We start from the raw sequence: 24,084 nt of genomic DNA, 5'->3' as shown, positions 1-24,084 counted from the left end.
GGTATGGGAATCAAGGTTGGGAAATGGCGTTGAAATAAAGATATGGTTTTGGAAGTTCGTTTTTATGATTACGAGCAGTAATAAATTTGGATTTGGGTGAACGGATAGAGATGGAATCCTAAAGTTTTGAATTAAGATTACTGTAGGGGTGTAGGATTGAGATAGTTTTGGAAATTCGTACCTTTGGGTACGAAAAGTACTAAATGGTACTAAATTTTGTACAATTTGGATTTGGATGAACGGAACTAAGATTACTGCCGGACAGTAGAATTGAGGTAGTTTGGAAATTCGTACTTATGGGTACGAAAACCACTAAATTTTGTACAATTTGAATTTTAGTAAACGGATAGTGTTGGAATTAAGATTACTGTAGGAGTGTAGTATTGAGGAAATTTTGAAAAGTCGTACGTATGGGTACGAGAAGTACTAAATATGGTACAATATAGATTTGGGTGAACTTGTAGACCTGGAATCCTGAAAATTTTGTTTGGGAATGAAATGGTACTAAATTTGATACAATTTGGATTCTGGTGAATTAATAGAGCTGGAATCCTGAAATTTGGAATTACGATTACAGTCGAAGAGTAGGATTCAGGTTGTTTTGAAAAAGCAAACTTATGGTACTAAATTTAATACAATTTGTATGTAGGTGAACGGATAGCGGTGGAATCCTGCAATTTGAAAGCATGATTATTGTTGCCCTGTTGCGTTGAGGAAGTTTTGAAAATTGGTACGAAAATTCTAAATTGTTCTAAATTTTGTACAATTTTAATTTGGTTTAACGGATAGAGTTTGAATCCTGAAATTTGGAAGTAAGATTACTACTAAAGTGAAGTATTGAGGTAGTTTTGGAAAATCTTACTTATGGATACGAAGAGTTTGACTTGATACTAAGTTTGGTACAATTTGGAATTGGACGAACGGATACAGCTGGAATCTTGAGATATGGAAATACTGTAATTATTATGGAATTTACTGTAATTATTTCATATTAATGTGTGTGTATGGATGAGATATATCGTCGAAATACGTACCATAAGTTTACGAAAATTATTTAATGGTACTCAATTTGTCTTTGGGTGTAGGGACAGTGCTGGAATTTTTATTTTTTGGGGTTAGGGTGTGTATTGGTGTGCAACGTTGATCTCGCTGTTAATGTGTAAGGGTGATATACGGCTGATCTTTTTGAAAATCGAAATTAAAGGGTACGTACAGTACTAAGATAAAAATAAATATTGATTCAAATTGGTATTAGTGCGACCAAATTTTCAGTGTTTGTCATTTCCATATTATATATTGTTTATTTGTTTTTTATATGCTTTCCGCATACGAAGTAGCGGGCATTTTGCTAGTATATATATATATATATATATATATATATATATATATATATATATATATATATATATATATATATATATATATATATATATATATATTTATAATCATGGGAAATATATTTCTTTAATTACAGCTGTTTCTAAATTTTCTGAAAATATATAAACTTTATATTTTGCACTGTTTTACGTATAATTATAGGGTCTTAATCGATTGTTTTCATGTATTTTTAGAAGTTGTTGTAAGTACAATGTTGGTATAAATTATTTATAATTATTTTTTTAGTGCACTATTTCTTATTTATTTCATGTTGATATTACATTTCACCCTACTTAGGTTCCAATTTTTTTTAGATTTACAGAACGATGTAATTTTACATGTGTGGGTTTTATGAATTATTTTTAGGTTAGGTTTACAAAATATTTTAATTATATCATTTTTTACATATTCTAATGATTTTTCATCTTTTTTAGCTATTTTTATGCTTTTTATAACTTCTAGGATTTTGTAGGGAACACCTAATGCTCTCATAACAAAATAAATTACTTTATACCTCAAGTTATGCAATATGTTGTAATTAATTTTCCAAACACTTTATATTTTATGAAAGTTGATGCGAAATAAACCACGTGTAATGAAGGGAAACTTATCAAGATTGAGCTGAATAATTATTTCTTGTTTTGTTAAGATTATTTGATATATAGATGGAACTAACTTGTTGTTTAACTTATATTTGGTGACAGTACTCACTCATTATATTTTTCAAATTTGGGCATTTCTTCCATGACCTGGTTATGTCTGTATGGTCGAATTTTTGGATGTCTTGCAATACCATAAGTTGGGGGCTCAGAATATGTGGTTTCTTCTTCAAAATGTGTTTATCGGTATTTGGCGATTACCGCGGCGTTAAAATCATCAAAGGACCAATATGCTATCTTCTTTTTCTGAAGATTAGGTGTTTCACCACAATATTCTATGGGGTAGAATGATAATTTGATTCAGTTATATCAAAAACGATTTACTTTTTTAAGACTTTTTTTTGGCAAAATGTTTACTCGAGCAGTGATACTAAAGAAAAATAGAGTTTAATTTTGTAATTATCACTATTTTTATCAGTCTTATAATTGCACCTTATAATAATGACTTATAATTTAATAGCTAATAAAAGTAGCTTATTCTTCACTATTACCAACTTTTGAAATGAATTAACAATGTCAAGGTGACTTTGGTTGAGGTTGAAACTTACATGTTGGTGTTCTAGTGATGAGGGATTGATAGCACCATAGTGATATTGCGATATCATTGTTATCGGTGTCAGCTGTTGCACATAGTTGACTCTTGAATAGTGAACTTGGCTTCACTTTTTAAAGCTACATTTTTAAGTTGGTCTAAAAATTAAAATATTTATTAAGATTATTTATAAATATTTTCCGCCGATTAACCAAAAATTTTTATTCTTTACACAACAACAATTATTAATAATCAATATTTCAACATTTCCTTTTTTAATAGTCAGATTATATTATGGCTTTTTACCGAGTTAGAGGCATTTTATACCTGCACTTACAGCGGATGTTTAGGGAATATGTGTCATTTATTTGACAGATATTCAATACAATTGACAACTTTAATGACGCGGGTTTTACAAAAAAAAAATCAACTTAGAAAACCCTAATTATTTATTTACGTTTTTGGCAGCTGACAGCATGCAAAGCAAACTTTGGTGAAAAAAATTAAATGAAGCAAAATGCAAAGAAATTATGTAATTTTGTGATGTGAAGGAGGCCTATTTAAACAACGGCCTTTGGCTGGCCGTCACAAAGCCAACTTTTTTTGCGCAGCTTGTGATGCCAAAAGTGTTGGGAATAAAAAACATGCAAACAGAAGGTAAGTATCGAACATGTACCTGTGTTGTCCGGAAAAACTTTTGTTAACAATTTTTTTTACTTTCAGGTATAATAAATGTATCATCAAAATGAGTTATGTGGTCAATAAAAGTGGCAGGATTATATTTTTAAGTGGTATAAAGAATAGGCACAAAGCCACAAAATAACAGGTTGCAACAGACAATGACGCAAAGGCAATTCCAGATGGTAAATTATGTCCACATACAAGGTAAGTATTTTCATATTGTTTACAAGTTATTTTAAGGTTCTAATAGTGTTTCTTGTTTATTTCCAGGTCCTATGAAGTGAATTAGTACAATATTGCCGAGTTTACTGTGTTTTGGTGAACAAATGCAAGTGATTTTTTTCGTTCACCAGACGAGGATGTATGCACAATAGGACCAAAATAGTTAGCATCTCTTCTTACAAGATAAAAAACAAGTAACACATTGTTTTAATGTTTTCGTGTCAACTCATTTTTAATTTTTTTTGCATGCAGATTACCGGCATTGGCAAATAACATTAATTTGTTGTAAAGTGAAAACAGAGTTATTTATCCAATATTGCTAATACCAAAGAAGAGTGATCAAAGTGTTATGATGAATAATCATATGAATGGAAAGAAAATTTAGATGTAATTTGCATCATCGAAGTTGCAGTGAATTTTTAATGTAGGAATGTAAGTATCTTTCCAATTGGACTACATTAGTTCATATCATTTAAGTTGTTCTTATTGTTTTCAGATACATTTTGTTTTATTGATTTGCAAAGGCTATATGGAAAATAATGTTTTAGTGAAACTTATATTTTCTATCTGAATTGTTATGTATGGATATTCTTCTGGAATGGTTATGTGTGCAAACAATTTGATATCAACTTGACCAAGATTGTATTGGTGAAAGTGTTACGCCAATGTGAAAAATACTTTTGTCCAATTCAAATAAAAATCTTTTATGGAGGGTTAGTTTATATCAAATTCTATCTTGGTTATCTTGTTTTTGTAGTAATGATATTGATATTTTCTTCTTTTACAGGAATTTGGATGCAAATTGTTCTGGACAAATGCATAAGTAGTTTGCCATTGTAAATATGGTTTTATTAAAAGGTAAGCATCTTCTTCTCTCAAAGTCTTATAAAAAATATTTGCCTTTTTTATGTTGTCTATTGCACACAATTGATCTGTTCTGGACAGCCAACATATCTATGGTTGTTGTCAACATGATCAAATGACTTGCAGGAAATTTTAAACGACTGTTAATATGACATTAATGCGATTCATAGATGGACGAAAATTGTAATTTTTAGATTAAAATAGAATACATTGAGAATATTTTTAATACAATCATCATTCTTTTCCCACCAAAATTTGCCTTTCCAGTCCTTTACAGTGGTTGTTTATGCAACATATGCGCACCTTTTGTTTTAGAGTTTTTTTTAAGATGGTTCTGTAAGATTTTAAATATTTCGAACCCACGATATGGAATTACTGAGTTTGGATTGTTCAACATTTCATAAAGCTCTTCATATGATTTTTTTAATGTGTTCTCATTTCAGATAATAATATTTTGGAAATTTAATTTTTATATTAAAACAAATATTTATATAATTTTTTAGTATTTTGTAATTATAACTATTTTTGTATATAAATAATTTTTATTTTGTTTTTCAAAATAGTCAGGCTTAATCCCATAGTCGTTGTTTTAATATTTTATTTAAATAACTTTAATTTATTAGTGGGAAAAATTGGCGATGTTTACCAAGGGGTACGGCAGGGAAGACTATAGTTTCAGATCTCGCCACAGATCTTCAACAGTTCCTTTGTTTCTTGTTTTTCAACAAGAAACTTGTTATACCCAAGTGTCAATTGCTAGCTCAAATAGATACGTGCGCACTAATAAACTTAAGTTGTTTTAATAAAATATTAAAACAACGACTATGGAATTAAGCCTGACTATTTTGAAAAACAAAATAGAAGTCGTTATCCCAAACAAAAAACGCCAGCCCTCCTAATTGTGAGACCGGGCACCGTCTTATTGCTGTAGTATGCAATACCAACATATTAGTTATGTGTTTTTTGTCGAGAATCGACGAACGCATAGCAGTGGGAAAGATTTGGTTTTGTTTGCAAGTGAAGTTGCTCGAGTTTAGGTAGTGCCAAAGAAATTCTCGATCAGAGTGTTTTCTTGCGCACGTATCTATTTGAGCTAGCAATTGACACTTGGGTATAAAAAGTTTCTTGTTGAAACTGATGAAGATCCGTGGCGAGATCTGAACCTATAGTCTTCCCTGCCTTACCCCTTGGAAAACATCGCCAATTTTTTCCCACTAATAAATTAAAGTTGTTTTAATAAAATATTAAAACAACGACTATGGGATTAAGCCTGACTATTTTGAAAAGCAAAATAGAAGTCGTCATCCCAAACAAAAAACGCCCACCCTCCTATTAAATAATTTTTATATAAAACCACAATATTTTTTTATATAATTTTATATGACTTTTTTGTTTTCTTAACTTTTAACTTGGGAAGTGAAAATGTGGGACGTACTTTTTGACGTGGCGGTAAATTTTACCCCTATACATATTCTTTAATATTTCTTTATATATTTTCTATTTTTTCTAATATTTCGCATTTTTTGTATGGTATTGAGTTAGCAAATAATAATATAATATCAAATCAAACCACGCACTACGTTTTTGTAAAAAATTAGGCCCTACATTTCACAGACCATTTTTTAATCCAACAAAAAAGACACATTTTATTTTTAGAAAAAAAGAGTATAACAATACTTAAAACCGTGGAATTACATATTTTTGCAGTCAGGCGTACGTATTAAATACAAATACAGATATTAATTTAAAACGCGCGTTTTTTTAAATCTGCAGGGTACCAAATAGTTGATTTCTCATTCATATTGATCATACACTGTACACATACATATGGGTTTGCAGCAAACCATTTACATTCCTTTGTTCGATATGTTTAGTTTTTTATGCCTACTAAGCATAAATAACATATTTTCGAGTCCATGGGATATATCTTAGACGGGACTATGGCTTCCCAAAGATCCTAGTAATGATTTCACATAGGTAGCCTTTGGTTATGTTGAATTCAGGATCGACCATCATCGTCAACTTTGCTGAACATTGCTGCTAACAATTTACTTATTATAGGAACACTGATTTGCTGTGAAAATGGCATAATAGAATATGCAGAATATTATTCATACCCCAAATTTGTGGTCAAAACTTTTCCATGAAATTCATACGTAGTATTGGACGTGGGGTCATTTTTTACATAGGATACTTACGTTAGTTTGGAGGTGGTGGTAAAATATTTTCTATGCCGCAGTGACAAGAACTTGGACGTGGGGTAATTTTTACACCAACGTAAGCATATCTTCTCGCTTGCCAGTCATATGTCAACCAAAACATTACTGACTACTTACGCCAAGGAAATATGAAGATATGGGAAAAATTAGACCGATCGCTCAAAACATGCGAGAGTAGTTACCAAAATATAAGCGATGGGGTAAAATTTACCCCCACCTCCAAAGTTAAAGGTTGACTTTGAAACAGTGATGTGCTTTATATAGTAGTTAAATATATAGCTTTAAATTTTAATTTTGAAAAATGTTTTGGTATACATTATTCTTCTTTTAAGACTTATACTTATTTTTAAGTTATATATTAATTTACTTTAACAAAATCACATTTATTAGTAAAGAATATTTTTTTTTTAATATGCTTTACAATAACTAACACAGTTATTGCTATTTAACAATATCTATTTAATAAATGTGGTTTTGTTTTTAATTTATATTAAACTATAATTTATTTATTTTTTATATCTATTTTTAATTATTTTAGTGTATTTAAATATATTGTGATTTTATTTTTTTAAATTATTTTTACAGATTTCTTTGATTGTCTATATAACAGTACCATAATTTATTTTTTTTTTATTTTGAATATTTCCATACTAAATGTGAATAAATATTATTAAAAAATATTAACAAATATTTCATCATTATTGGGAAGATTTTTTTTGGTTGAATACTATTTATTAGCTAGCGGTAATATTTTTTATAGACATAATTAGAATGGAAAATGGTTCTAAAATTTTTTTTACGACTTTTCTAAAATTTTATTATTTTCTAATATTACAGTAATATATATTAATGATTATTTAAAATGAAAAATTTTGTAGAATGCTTAATTATGCTTATTTTATAATAAACATTTTAAATAATGTATTCATTTTAAAGTGAATGTTGTTTTTGTTTAATTTTAGAAAATAAGTTATATATCGAAATATAATTTGGGAAACAAAAATTAAATGAATTATACCTTTTTAGGTAAATGAATATCACTTTTGTTGAAATACAAATAAATATCTAGCTCTATAGCCTTAAATAATGATACTGCCACGATTGTAATAACACTTTTCTAAATTGGTAACTCTACATTTTACTACATCAGAGTGTCTGTACAACATGGCATGGCCTTAGACCAGCCTTCCTGGATACCTATACAACCGATAGCAGCTTGATGAAGAGTTTAGTCTATTGTAAAAACAAAATTTTAAAGAAGCTCGAAAGTTGGGCGACATTTATGTAACAGTCAGGTTGAGCGGACATGGTACTGTGGTTTTGGCTGCGGCTTAGCCGCTGAACTGTACATATAAAATTTGTGTACCATGGGTTTTGGTTATAAACGGGATCTTTAGATTTTTAGCGTATCAAAAAAAGCAAAAAATTACAAAAGTAATGAAACGGATGTATTTCCTTGAAGTTATGGTGTTTTACCTCGATGTCTTTTGCCCAGCCCATATGACATTAAGTCATCCATGGTATTTGCATGCCGTGATCTTTTTGAAAATACCCCAAGATCGACTTACCACATATCAAACAAACATTCAACCCATTTTGAGTTTAGATTTTAAAACATATCGTATATGCACAAAGAAAAAGATCAAAACATTTTAATTGTTAAGTTAACTTTGTTTTGCATTTTAATTTTTGTAATAAGTTTTATAAAGTCTTGTTTTTGCTTTTTTTGGTTCAATATAACTATAATTATTTTATAATTGTGCAATAATTAAACTTATGTTTGTTTTTATATATATAATCATAGGAAATATATTTCTTTGATTATAAAAAAATTCTAAATTTTTGCACTTTTTTGCCTATAATTATAGGGTCTTAATCGCCTGCAAATTTATTTTTTATTTTATTTTTTGAAGTTGTTGTAAGTACAAGGTTGATATAAAGTATTTATAATTACTTTTTTTAGTGCACTATTTCATATTTATATCTTGTTGATTTTACATTTCTCCATATTTAGGTTTCCATTTTTTTAGATTTACAGGATGATGTAATTGTTTGTAGGGACTTTATGCCTTAAGTTATGCAATATGTTGTAATTAAATTTCAAAACACTTTATATTTCATGAAAGCTGATGCGAAATAAACAACGTGTAATGAAGGAAAACTTATCAAGAAAGAGTTAAATAATTATTTCTTGCTTTGCTAAAATTATTTGATATATAGATGGAACTAACGATATTTATAGTTATGGCACTTTTGAAGATTCTAGATGGCACTTGTTCTTTAACTTATATTTGGTGACAGTACTCACTCATTATATTTTTCACATTTGGGCATTTCTTCCATGACCAGGTTATGTCTGTATGGTCGAATTTTTGGATGTCTTGTAATACCATAAGTTGGGGGCTCAAAATATGTGGTTGCTTCTTCAAAATGTGTTTGTCGATATTTGGCGATTACCGCGGCGTTAAAATCATCAAATGACAAATATGCTATCTTCTTTTTCTTAAGATTAGGTGTTTCACCACAATATTCTATAGGTAGAATGATAATTTGATTCAATTATATCAAAAACGATTTACCTTTTTAAGACTTTTTTTTGGCAAAATATTTACTCGAGCAGTAATTTAGAAGTATGGATTAAAGAAAATGTCCGTACCTTTATTTACTGTTTAGTGATACTAAAGAAAAATAGAGTTTAATTTTGTAATTATCACTATTTTTATCAGTCTTATAATTTCACCTTATAAAAATGACTTATAATTTAATAGCTAATAAAAGTAGCTTATTCCTCACTATTACCAACTTTTGAAATGAATTAACAATGTCAAGGTGACTTTGGTTGAGGTTGAAACTCACATGTTGGTGTTCTAGTGATGAGGGATATTTTTGAGAGCACCATAGTGATATTGTGATATCGGTGTCAGCTGTTGCACATAGTTGACTCTTGAATAGTAAACTTGGGAGAACTTTTTAAATTTACATTTTTAAGTTGGTTTAAAAATGAAAATATTTATTATGATTATTTATAAAAATTTTCCGCCGATTAACCAAAAATTTTTATTATTAACACAACAACAATTATTTACCCTCAATATTTAAACATTTCCTTTTTGTAATTGTCAGATTATATTATGGCTTTTTACCGAGTGTCATTTATTTGACAGATATTCTATACAATTTACAACTTTAATGACGCGTGTCTTACAAAAAAATACTATATGTAAATGCAGGCTTGGTGATTAAAATCTTCTGAAAGCGAATCATAACATTGCTATGATATCGTAAAAGCAGAAATTAACTCCATCTCACATTAAAAATTTAGTTTTTTTCTTTGTTTTTGTCTGCAGCGAAGTATTACAATATTTGTATATTTTCTTTGCGCCCATCATAGAAGAGGCAATATATTCATCTAACACCATCTATTTAAAATGCATCATACTGTCTATACACCGTGTTGTAACTACGCCCAGCTAAATAAAAGGGACAAAAATCAATTAATAAATCCCTAATTATCTTTGTTTAAATTTTTTGGCAGCTGACAGCATGCAAAGCAAATTTTGGTGAAAACAAAAATTAAATGAAGCAAAATGCAAACAAATTATATAATGTTCTTATATGAAGCAAGCCTTTTTAAACAATGGCCTTTGGCTGGCCGTCACAGACATTTGTGGCAAAGGAACAAAGAAATCTCAGAACCACATTTGAGATCAGATATGATGTGTCGATGCTTTTAATTTGAATTATGGATGTCAATGCAAGTTAAGCCTGCCGTCTGTCCAGTTCGAAGTACGTCCTTTGCTTGAAATCAACAACCAAAGAGTATGAAAATGTGAAATATATTGGTATCAGTATGAAAGGATAATTTTGTAAGCGAGCAGCCTTTTTAAAGCACTGGGATGATCATGGCACTAACTTACTTTTAAGCTCCGGTTGCTTGCTGAAGATGCTGATTGTTGAAATTTGTGGATTAAAAAAATTAGAGGTAGTGATTATTGGGTATTCATTGTTAGGTTGGATGAAAGGACGCGTAGCTTTTGAAAGTGACAGTTACATCACACGGAGACATTGGTTCCTCCAAGAGGTAAAACGATATTTGAAAACTTGCCACCTATACAGAATATTGTTAATTGGAAATGACAAAAAAGCATGAAAAAACTATTGAAGTAGGCGATTGAATGTTTGCCTGCTATACGGAATATAGAAGGCGATGGAAAAAGTCTTACACAAGTTTTCAAGATTGAAATTCTGGCAACTTGTTGGGTTATTTTTGTTCTACATCAAACCGTAGATTGGTTTTTGCATTATGCGTACGTATATGAAGAATAAACATATGTAACACGCCTTTATGTAAATTTTGAACATTATATTCATCAAAATGTTGTTGAAAATATAGTTTGTTGAAGATGTTGCTTGTAGAAAATGTTCATTGTTGAAGACGTTGATTTTTTTTTTTTTTTTTTTTTTTGAAAGCATTGTAACGCATATCTTTGATACATGTCACCTATACAGAATACAGAGTGCGAGGGAAAAAACTTACTCAAACTTCAGATTGGTTTTTGCATTAAACGTACCTATATGAAGAATAAACATATCTAACATGGCTTCATGTAAATTTTGAACATTTTGTTCATGCAAATTGTTCTGTGCTGTAGTAGAATGTCATTTTTCTACGGGATTTGTTGAAAAGATAGTTCGTTGAAGATGTTGCTTGTAGAAAACCTTAATTGTGGAAGACATTGATTTTTTTGCGACAGCAAGGTGAAACAAAGCTTGGATACATGTCACCTATACAGAATACAGAGTTCGACGGACAAAACTTACTCAAACTTCAGATTGGTTTTTGCATTATACGTACCTATATGAAGAATTATCATATTTAACATGCCTTCATGTAAATTTTGATCATTATGTTCATGCATGATCTGTGTGGTAGTAGAATGTCATTCTTCTACGGAATTTGTCGAAAAGATAGTTTGTTGAAGATGTTGCTTATAGAAAATCTTCATTGTTGAAGACGTTGATTATTTTATTATTATTTTTTTTTTTAGCAGAATGTCGTTTTTCTATCATAGAATTAAAACTTAAGTATATACAGTTGACAGCTCAATTTTAGATATTACACTTTCCATGTATATATATTTGATAAAAATCTAGGGCCACAATTTTTGTTTTTCTTAGAAAAATTAGACATTCTTGTTTTTGGTATACATGTCTACTCCTTGGTGGAATAAAATGTACTCCTAATAAAAGCCTTTTACACACTCTTTCTGCTTAAACAACTTATATCAATTAATGCAAAAAACTCCTCATATGCTTTGAGCAACGCTGTATGTAGGATATATTATTATATTATATATTATTTACACGTAAGCGATCTGTCTTTTCTGTCATTATACAATTATATTTTATTTATACCTTCATTTAGTTTGTAAAAAATTACTGTGATATAGATTATAAGACGTACTTTATTATTTTTATTGTAGATCAAATAAACTCCCTGAAGATGGAATTCAAAGAATTCTGTATAACATTCTGCTACAACACGGAACACTTTGCATGAACATAATGTTCCAAATTTACATGCTGGCATATTAAATATGTTTATTCTTCATATAGGTACGTATAATGCAAAAACCAATCTCTATTCTGTATAGTCGACATATATTCAAGCTCTGTTTTACCTTGCTTTCAAATAAATTATCAACGTCTTCAATAATGAAGATTTTCTACAAGCAACATCTTCAACAATCTATCTTTTTAACATTCTGCTACAACACAGAACACTTTGCATGCACATAATGTTCAAAATGTACATGAAGGCTTGCAAAATATGTTTATTCTTTATATAGGCACATATAATGCAAAAAACAATCTGCACTTTAATTTAGAACAAAAATTACCCAAGACTTTGCCTGAATTTCAATCTTGAAAACTTGTGTAAGACTTTTTCCATCGCCTTCTATATTCCGTATAGCAGGCAAACATTCAATCGCCTAGTACAATAGTTTTTTCATGCTTTTTTGTCATTTCCAATTAACAATATTCTGTATAGGTGGCAAGTTTTTAAATATCGTTTTACCTCTTGAAGGAACCCAATAGATCAGCGCAATGTCTTCGCGTGATGTAATTGCCACTTTCAAAAGCTACGCGTCCTTTCATCCAACCTAATAATGAATACCCAATATTCACTACATTTAATTTTTTTAATAAACAACTTTCAACAATCAGCATCTTCAGCAAGCAACATTTTTAAGAATCAAAATTTTCAACAATCAACATTTTAAACAACTAACCCTTTCGGAAAAACGAAATTTCTGTATAACACAGGACATCTTGCATGGACATAATGGTTAACATTTACCTGATGGCAGCTTTTCATTAGCAAATTTCTAACTTATAAATGTATTTTGCAGAAAAAGGTGTGCAGTTTCATTTATTGACTTCAAATCCACGGAATACATTATTTACATAGTAATCGTTAAAACCGGAGCTTAAAAGTAAGTTAGTGCCATGATCATCCCAGTGCTTTAAAAACGCTGCTCTCTTACAAAATTATTCGCTTACATACAGATACCAATATATTTGACATTTTCATACTCTTTGGTTGTTGATTTCAAGCAAAGGACGTACTTTGAACTGGAGAGACGGCAGGCTTTACTTGCTTTGACATCCATAATTCAAATTAAATGCCTCGACACATAAGAAGCGTGCCATTCCTGTTGAAGTCATATCTGATAAGAGACTGAAGACCAAGGTCGACCTAGCTCAAATGTGGTTTTGAGCAAATTTTGTTGAAAACAAAAATTAAATGAAGCAAAATGCAAACAAATTATATAATGTTCTTATGTGAAGCAAGCCTTCACAGCCGTCACAGACATTTGTGGCAAAGGAACAAAGAAATCTCAGAACCACATTTGAGATCAGATATGATGTGTCGATGCTTTTAATTTGAATTATGGATGTCAATGCAAGTTAAGCCTGCCGTCTGTCCAGTTCAAAGTACGTCCTTTGCTTGAAATCAACAACCAAAGAGTATGAAAATGTGAAATATATTGGTATCAGTATGAAAGGATAATTTTGTAAGCGAATAATTTTGTAAGTGAGCAGCGTTTTTAAAGCACTGGGATGATCATGGCACTAACTTACTTTTAAGCTCCGGTTGTAACAATTACTATGTAAATAATGTATTCCGTGGATTTGAAGTCACTAAATCAAACTGCACACTTTTTTCTGCAATATACATTTATAAGTTAGAAATTTGCTAATGGAAAGCTGCCATCAGGTAAATGTTAACCATTACGTCCATGCAAGATGTCCTGTGTTATACAAGAATTTCGTTTTTCCGAAAGGGTTAGTTGTTTAAAATGTTGATTGTTGAAAATTTTGATTCTTAAAAATGTTGCTTGCTGAAGATGCTGATTGTTGAAAGTTGTGGATTAAAAAAATTAGAGGTAGTGAATATTTGGTATTCATTGTTAGGTTGGATGAAAGGACGCGTAGCTTTTGAAAGTGACAGTTACATCACACGGAGACATTGGTTCCTCCAAGAGGTAAAACGATATTTGAAAACTTGCCACCTATACAGAATATTGTTAATTGGAAATGACAAAACAGCATGAAAAAACTATTGTACTAGGCGATTGAATGTTTGCCTGCTATACGGAATATAGAAGGCGATGGAAAAAGTCTTACACAAGTTTTCAAGATTGAAATTCTGGCAATTTCTTGGGTTATTTTTGTTCTACATCAAACCGTAGATTGGTTTTTGCATTATGCGTACGTATATGAAGAATAAACATATTTAACACGCCTTTATGTAAATTTTGAACATTATGTTCATCAAAATGTTCTGTATTGTAGCAGAATGTCGTTTTTCTACGGGATTTATTGAAAAGATAGTTTGTTGAAGATGTTGCTTGTAGAAAATGTTCATTGTTGAAGACGTTGATTTTTTTTTTTTGAAAGCATTGTAACGCATATCTTGATACATGTCACCTATACAGAGTGCGACGGAAAAAACTTACTCAAACTTCAGATTGGTTTTTGCATTAAACGTACCTATATGAAGAATAAACATATTTAACATGGCTTCATGTAAATTTTGAACATTTTGTTCATGCAAATTGTTCTGTGCTGTAGTAGAATGTCATTTTTCTACGGGATTTGTTGAAAAGATAGTTCGTTGAAGATGTTGCTTGTAGAAAATCTTAATTGTGGAAGACGTTGTTTTTTTGCGACAGCAAGGTGAAACAAAGCTTGGATACATGTCACCTATACAGAATACAGAGTTCGACGGACAAAACTTACTCAAACTTCAGATTGGTTTTTGCATTATACGTACCTATATGAAGAATTAACATATTTAACATGCCTTCATGTAAATTTTGATCATTATGTTCATGCAAATTGATCTGTGTGGTAGCAGAATGTCATTCTTCTACGGGATTTGTCGAAAAGATAGTTTGTTGAAGATGTTGCTTATAGAAAATCTTCATTGTTGAAGACGTTGATTATTTTATTATTTTTTTTTTTTTAGCAGAATGTCGTTTTTCTATCATAGTATTAAACCTTAAGTATATACAGTAGACAGCTCAATTTTAGATATTACACTTTCCATGTATATATATTTGAGCAGCTTTGGATTAAAATGTTAAAAAATAAACATTTTCATAAATATTTGATAAAAATGTAGGGCCACAATTTTTGTTTTTCTTAGAAAAATTAGACATTCTTGTTTTTGGTATACATGTCTACTCCTTGGTGGAATAAAATGTACTCCTAACTAACTTACACACTCTTTCTGTTTAAACAACTTATATCAATTAATGCAAAAAACTCCTCATATGCTTTGAGCAACGCTCTATGTAGGATATATTATTATATCCTATATATTATTTACACGTAAGCGATCTGTATTTTCTGTGATTATACAATTATATTTTATTTATACCTTCATTTAGTTTGTAACAAATTAAATAGATTATAAGACGTACTTTATTATTTTTATTGTAGATCAAATAAACTCCCTGAAGATGGAATTCAAAGAATTCCGTATAACATTCTGCTACAACACGGAACACTTTGCATGAACATAATGTTCCAAATTTACATGCTGGCATATTAAATATGTTTATTCTTCATATAGGTACGTATAATGCAAAAACCAATCTGTATTCTGTATAGTCGACATATATTCAAGCTCTGTTTTACCTTGCTTTCAAATAAATTATCAACGTCTTCAACAATGAAGATTTTCTACAAGCAACATCTTCAACAATCTATCTTTTTAACATTCTGCTACAACACAGAACACTTTGCATGCACATAATGTTCAAAATGTACATGAAGGCTTGTAGAATATGTTTATTCTTTATATAGGCACATATAATGCAAAAAACAATCTGCAGTTTAATTTAGAACAAAAATTACCCAAGACTTTGCCTGAATTTCAATCTTGAAAACTTGTGTAAGACTTTTTCCATCGCCTTCTATATTCCGTATAGCAGGCAAACATTCAATCGCCTAGTACAATAGTTTTTTCATGCTTTTTTGTCATTTCCAATTAACAATATTCTGTATAGGTGGCAAGTTTTCAAATATCGTTTTACCTCTTGAAGGAACCCAATAGATCAGCGCAATGTCTTCGCGTGATGTAATTGCCACTTTCAAAAGCTACGCGTCCTTTCATCCAACCTAATAATGAATACCCAATATTTACTACATTTAATTTTTTTAATAAACAACTTTCAACAATCAGCATCTTCAGCAAGCAACATTTTTAAGAATTAAAATTTTCAACAATCAACATTTTAAACAACTAACCCTTTTGGAAAAACGAAATTTCTGTATAACACAGGACATCTTGCTTGGACATAATGGTTAACATTTACCTGATGGCAGCTTTCCATTAGCAAATTTCTAACTTATAAATGTATTTTGCAGAAAAAAGTGTGCAGTTTGATTTATTGACTTCAAATCCACGGAATACATTATTTACATAGTAATCGTTAAAACCGGAGCTTAAAAGTAAGTTAGTGCCATGATCATCCCAGTGCTTTAAAAACGCTGCTCTCTTACAAAATTATTCGCTTACACGAAATTATCCTTTCATACTGATACCAATATATTTGACATTTTCATACTCTTTGGTTGTTGATTTCAAGCAAAGGACGTACTGTGAACTGGACAGACGGCAGGCTTAACTTGCTTTGACATCCATAATTCAAATTAAATGCCTCGACACATAAGAAGCGTGCCATTCTTGCTGAAGTCATATCTGATAAGAGACTGAAGACCAAGGTCGACCTAGCTCAAATGTGGTTCTGAGATTTCTTTGTTCCTTTGCCACAAATGTCTTCACATAAGAACATTATATAATTTCTTTGCATTTTGCTTCATTTAAGTTTTGTTTTCACCAAAATTTGCTTTGCATGCTGTCAGCTGCCAAAAAATTTAAACAAAGATTATTCGGGATTTCTTAATTGATTTTTTTGTCCCTCAAATGTGTTTCTGAGATTTCTTTGTTCCTTTGCCACAAATGTCTTCACATAAGAACATTATATAATTTCTTTGCATTTTGCTTCATTTAAGTTTTGTTTTCACCAAAATTTGCTTTGCATGCTGTCAGCTGCCAAAAAATTTAAACAAAGATTATTAGGGATTTCTTAATTGATTTTTTTGTTAGCTGGGCGTAGTTACAACACGGTGTATAAATAGTATGATGCATTTTTAATAGATTGTGTTAGATGAATATATTGCCTCCTCTATGATGGGCGCAAAGAAAATATACAAATATTGTAATAATTTGCTGAAGAAAAAACAAAGATAAAAAAACTCAATTTTTAATGCGAGATGGAGTTAATTTCTGCCTTTACGATATCATAGCAATGTTATGATTCGCTGTCAGAAGATTTTAATCACCAAGCCTGCATTTACATATAATATTTTTTTGTAAGATACCCGTCATTAAAGTTGTAAATTGTATTGAATATCTGTCAAATAAATGACACTCGGTAAAAAGCCATAATATAATCTTACTATTACAAAAAGGAAATGTTTTAATATTGAGGATAAATAATTGTTCTTGTGTTAATAATAAAAATTGTTGGTTAATCGGCGGAAAATAATAATTATTAATAAATATTTTCATTTTTAAACCAACTTAAAAATGTAACTTTAAAAAGTGCTACCAAGTTCACTATTCAAGAGTCAACTATGTGCAACAGCTGACACCGATAACACCGATATCACAATATCACTGTTGAAAATCAATAGTCTGTTGTCAAATGTTCGCGTTAATGAAAATAATAATTAAAATTAACCGAAAAAGTTTTTTCGAGCTTGAGGTCTTTAGTTGATGTGCATTTTTCTTTATTTATTTATTCTCCAATATTTCGGAATTCTTTGAATTCCATCTTCAGGGAGTTTATTTGATCTACAATAAAAATAATAAAGTACGTCTTATAATCTATATCACAGTAATTTGTTACAAACTAAATGAAGGTATAAATAAAATATAGTTGTATAATCACAGAAAAGACAGATCGCTTACGTGTAAATAATATTAAAAATAATTCTTAAAAACTAACGTAGGATGTCTACCGTCGTCAAAAGTTATTATTGCACTGAATATCATTTACTGATTGCACGATCTCTTTTCTGAGTAAGTTGTCTGTAACAATAGGCTGTGTTGTCAGTATCCGTTTTGCTGTTAATTCTTTTTGTTGTTGCTAAACTATTTATGTGTAACATCTCCAGTGTAAGTCTCTTGTCGTAATTGTTTTCTCTTTGCAATATTCTCGCTTGATCAATGTTTGGTAGGGAATATTTTTAATATTATTTACACGTAAGCGATCTGACTTTTCTGTGATTATACAATTATATTTTATTTATACCTTCATTTAGTTTGTAACAAATTACTGTGATATAGATTATAAGTTGTACTTTATTATTTTTATTGTAGATCAAATAAACTCCCTGAAGATGGAACTCAAAGAATTCCGAAATATTGGAGAATAAATAAATAAAGAAAAATGCACATTAACTAAAGACCTCAAGCTCGAAAAATCCTTTTCATTTAATAAAAATTATAAGGTCGAGGAAAACAGCAATAACAATAATTAAAATTAATAAAAAGAGAAAACAATTTAACAATTTTCATTCTTATTTCAAATAAGTATCGGATTTTCACAAACAGCATAGTTGCTGATCATCTTTTGTCTTCTGTAAATTTTGGTATATGTGTTTTGTTTATTTTGGTGAACATTTATAAAATAGATCTACTGAGTGACAGCTGTTTCATAAATGCAGAAACCATCGTCTGTAACAATTTTCAGGAAAAGAATTAATTCAAACTAAGGAATTTTTATTGCAAATTAACTCTACCATCTGTCTAGGGTATACGAACCGTTGATATGAACTAGAAAAATAATCATCCTTCCTGCAAGGTATATTTCGTATTATATATATCCTACATACAGCGTTGCTCAAAGCATATAAGGAGTTTTTTGCATTAATTGATATAACTTGTTTAAGCAGAAAGAGTGTGTAAAAGGCTTTTATTAGGAGTACATTTTATTCCACCAAGGAGTAGACATGTATACCAAAAACAAGAATGTCTAATTTTTCTAAGAAAAACAAAAATTGTGGCCCTAAATTTTTATCAAATATATATGAAAATGTTTATTTTTTAACATTTTAATTCAAAGCTGCTCAAATATATATACATGGAAAATGTAATATATAAAATTGAGCTGTCTACTGTATATACTTAAGGTTTAATACTATGATAGAAAAACGACATTCTGCTAAAAAAAAAAATAATAAAATAATCAACGTCTTCAACAATGAAGATTTTCTATAAGCAACATCTTCAACAAACTATCTTTTCGACAAATCCCGTAGAACAATGACATTCTGCTACCACACAGATCAATTGGCATGAACATAATGTTCCAAATTTACATGCTGGCATATTAAATATGTTTATTCTTCATATAGGTACGTATAATGCAAAAACCAATCTGTATTCTGTATAGTCGACATATATTCAAGCTCTGTTTTACCTTGCTTTCAAATAAATTATCAACGTCTTCAACAATGAAGATTTTCTACAAGCAACATCTTCAACAATCTATCTTTTTAACATTCTGCTACAACACAGAACACTTTGCATGCACATAATGTTCAAAATGTACATGAAGGCTTGTAAAATATGTTTATTCTTTATATAGGCACATATAATGCAAAAACAATCTGCAGTTTAATTTAGAACAAAAATTACCCAAGACTTTGCCTGAATTTCAATCTTGAAAACTTCTGTAAGACTTTTTCCATCGCCTTCTATATTCCGTATAGCAGGCAAACATTCAATCGCCTAGTACAATAGTTTTTTCATGCTTTTTTGTCATTTCCAATTAACAATATTCTGTATAGGTGGCAAGTTTTCAAATATCGTTTTACCTCTTGAAGGAACCCAATAGATCAGCGCAATGTCTTCGCGTGATGTAATTGCCACTTTCAAAAGCTACGCGTCCTTTCATCCAACCTAATAATGAATACCCAATATTCACTACATTTAATTTTTTTAATAAACAACTTTCAACAATCAGCATCTTCAGCAAGCAACATTTTTAAAAATCAAAATTTTCAACAATCAACATTTTAAACAACTAACCAAATCAGCAATGATTGGGGAAGCTGGTGACCCCATAGGTAATCCAACTTTCTGTTTGTAAAATTTGTCCTCGAAAAAAAACGGACAAGATTTACAAATCGCTGATATATGTGCCAAAAAATCAGAAAGATTTGAAATGTCGGATATATACGATAAAATTAAATACACAATAGCTCACAGTTCACACAATACAACAAAATCAATATTCAGCAATATGAAAAGCAAGAAGATGGAAAAACATAATTTAATTTATAGGATTGAATGTGGTGGCAATGATAAAGACAAATGTGGTAAACAATACGTTGGTACGACGAAAAACAAATTAAAAACTCGCATGCCGGCACACAGATCTGCCATAAAATTGAGAAATACTAATATTAAACACAAAACAGCGCTTGCCGAACACTGTAAGCTAAATAACCACCTTCCAAACATTGATCAAGTGAGAACATTGCAAAGAGAAAACAATTACAACAAGAGGCTTACACTGGAGATGTTACACATAAATAGTTTAGAAACAACAAAAAGAATTAACAGCAAAACGGATACTGACAACACAGCCTATTGTTACAGACAACTTACTCAGAAAATGATATTCAGTGCAATAATAACTCTTGACGATGGTAGACATCCTACGTTAGTTTTTAAGAATTATTTTTAATATTATTTACACGTAAGCGATTTGACTTTTCTGTGATTATATAATTATATTTTATTTATACTTTCATTTTGTTTGCAACAAATTACTGTGATATAGATTATAAGTCGTACTTTATTATTTTTATTGTAGATCAAATAAACTCCCTGAAGATGGAATTCGAAGAATTCCGAAATATTGGAGAATAAATAAATAAAGAAAAATGCACATCAACTAAAGACCTCAAGTTCGAAAAAACTTTTTCATTTAATGAAAAATCAAAAGGTCGAGGAAAACAACAATTCTTCTTCTATTTTGTCCATTCTTCTATGTTCTTTAGCCAGGTCAACTCTTTTCGGCCTCTGGTACGCCGACCTTTAACTGTTGCTTTCAGGATTTTTTGCAATAACCTATATTTTACATTTCTCATGATGTGTCCCAGATATGAGGTTTTTCGTTTTTTGATTGTAGCTATGAGTTCTCTTCTTTGATTCATTCTTGTCAATACTTCGACATTTGTCACGTGCGCAGTCCATGGTATTTTTAAAACTCTGCGGTAGACCCACATTTCGAAGGCTTCCAATCGTCGTATATCAGCAGCTTTAATAGTCCACGTCTCCACGGCATAGAGTAGAACTGACCAGATGTAGCATTTTATAAACCTTGCTTTTGTTTCGAGGTTTATATCATGATTGACAAGGATTTTCTTATATTTAAAAAATGCATCTCTAGCCATCTCTATCCGGCATCGTATTTCCTTCGAGCAATCCCATTGGTCATTAATAAGTACACCCAGGTATTTGAAGGTCTGTACTCTCTCGACATATGCATTATTTATTTTTAATTTAGCTTCATTATGTTAATTTTTCTCACTAACAATCATTAGCTTTGTTTTGTTAGTATTAATTTCTAGTCCATATGATTCGCTACATAAGGTGAGTTGGGTTACTAATTTTTGGAGTCCTGATATACTATCAGCGATTATAGTATTATCATCTGCATATCTAATGTTGTTTATAAAGTTGCCGTTTATTTGTATTCCTTCCCGGATATTTGTAGTGGATTCTTGGAAAATTCTCTATGAGTATATATTAAATAGGAGTGGAGATAAAATACAACCTTGTCTGACTCCTCTTGATATTGATATCTCATCTGTTAGATTTCCATTGACATTTATCTGTGCAGTTTGCTGCCAGTATAAGTTTCTAATGCACCGGATTTCTTTATCATCAATTCCGATAGACACTAGTATTTCCATTAACTTATCGTGTTGCACTGTGTCAAATGCTTTCTCATAATCTATCAAGCACATAAAAATGTCCTTGTGAACATCTCGGCATTTTTGTACTAAGACCTGGACACAAAGTAGAGCTTCTCTCGTCCCCATCCCTTCCTTAAAGCCAAATTGATTTGATCCCATAGCTTGTTCGCATTTTTCACATATTCTTTTGTGAATAATTCGTGGAAATATTTTCAGGGAATGGCTCATTAAACTGATTAGGCGGTAGTCGCTACACTGTTTGGCGTGACTTTTTTTAGGAATCGGAGATGATATTTTAGCAATTATTAATAAAGACGATGCGGATAAATTATTCACAGCCTTAAACAGACACCATAACAAAGTACAATTCACAATAGAATTGGAAAAGGTGGGAACTATACCATATCTAGACGTTAAATTGGAAAGAAAACGCGACAAAATAATTTTTGATTGGTACACAAAAGAGACTTTCTCTGGGAGAATAAATAACTACAATGCCACACAACAAAAATCACAAATTATAAATACAGCTAAAAGTCTAATCTACATTATTTTAACCATCAGCGACGTTCAGTTCCATAACAAAAACAAAAATGCCATAACAAACATTCTGAGAAACAATAGCTTACCAATCAAGGTTATAAACACACTTATTGACGAAATAACCAATAAAATAAGAAGAGAAGAAAATCACACAGCAATTATAAAAACGTGCTTACAACCAGAAAAAGATATACATTTTTACAGTGTAACCTACATACCTGGCCTCTTTGACAATTATCATCTACGTAAAGTAATAAACAACAACAATATAACCTTTGCATACAGAGCAAACACAACTTTGAATTCAATATTCACTAACACGAAAGCACCAAATGACAAACAACAACAAAATAATGTTGTCTATCATATCGATTGCAAAGGGAAAACAAAGGACGATTGTAATGAGATATACATTGGCACAACAAAAAGATCTCTGAGCATTAGAATGGGAGAGCACAAAATTGACATAGAGAAGAAAAAAGAAGCAACAGCTTTGGCATAACATGCTCTACACACAGGGCACTCGCCAGATTTTGACAACGTCAAAATACTAGATTAGAAGAAGAAAGAAAACAGGAGAATGTTAATAGAAAGCCTAAGAATGCAACAAAATATTGACAGGACAATAAACTTAAAAGAAGACAATATAAGCGCAAGTTATGGAATTGCAATAACTTAAACTAGCTGTGATATTAGTTCTTAAGCCTTGTTAATTGTTTTATATTTTAAATTAATATAGAATCAATGTAACGCGCCTTAATATATTAATATTGTAAGTACAACTTTGTTTACTATCTTGGTGTTTTTTGTAAAAAATGTAATTGAAAATTATTTTTATTAAATAGACAATTCCCTTGGAAAGGTCGTCAAATAACGACGAAACGTTGGGATAAAACAGCAATAAATCGTTCGTTTTATTTGCTTAATTACCTAAGGACAAATAGCTAATCTAACAACATAAGGCTTATAAGGTTTCGTTGTTGGGAAAATGTATCGACCTGTTTTATAATCAAAATAAAACTTCAATTTGTCATTCCTTTGTGTGTTCAAAATACATTAAAGAATTTTCCATCGATTTGTTTATTGAAGAGCCATAAGTAGGTTAAAATTCATAGTACATAGTTACACTTTCTCTTTTATTGGTATACATGCGAGCTGCAAATATCTGCTTTTAATATAAAAATGTGATTTCATTGAATTATGTTAAGCTGAAAACACATCCAATGTGAGATTAAAGTTTTGTGTTGTTCGTCGACACAAAAGCAACAACAACAGGGCGAAGCACAGCTTGCATTCAAAGGTGGACAAAAATAGAAAGGGTTGACCAAGGTTGATAAATTTTTGCACAAGTAATTATAAGGGCATGCGAATGAAAAATTTCAACTTTGTTCCATATCGGTTCAGATTTGGATAT

The sequence above is a fragment of the Musca autumnalis genome, unplaced genomic scaffold, assembly GCF_047663935.1.
Source record: "Musca autumnalis isolate F117 unplaced genomic scaffold, ASM4766393v1 scaffold_6, whole genome shotgun sequence".
NCBI lineage: Eukaryota > Metazoa > Arthropoda > Insecta > Diptera > Muscidae > Musca > Musca autumnalis.
Note: the sequence above shows the minus strand (reverse complement) of the source record.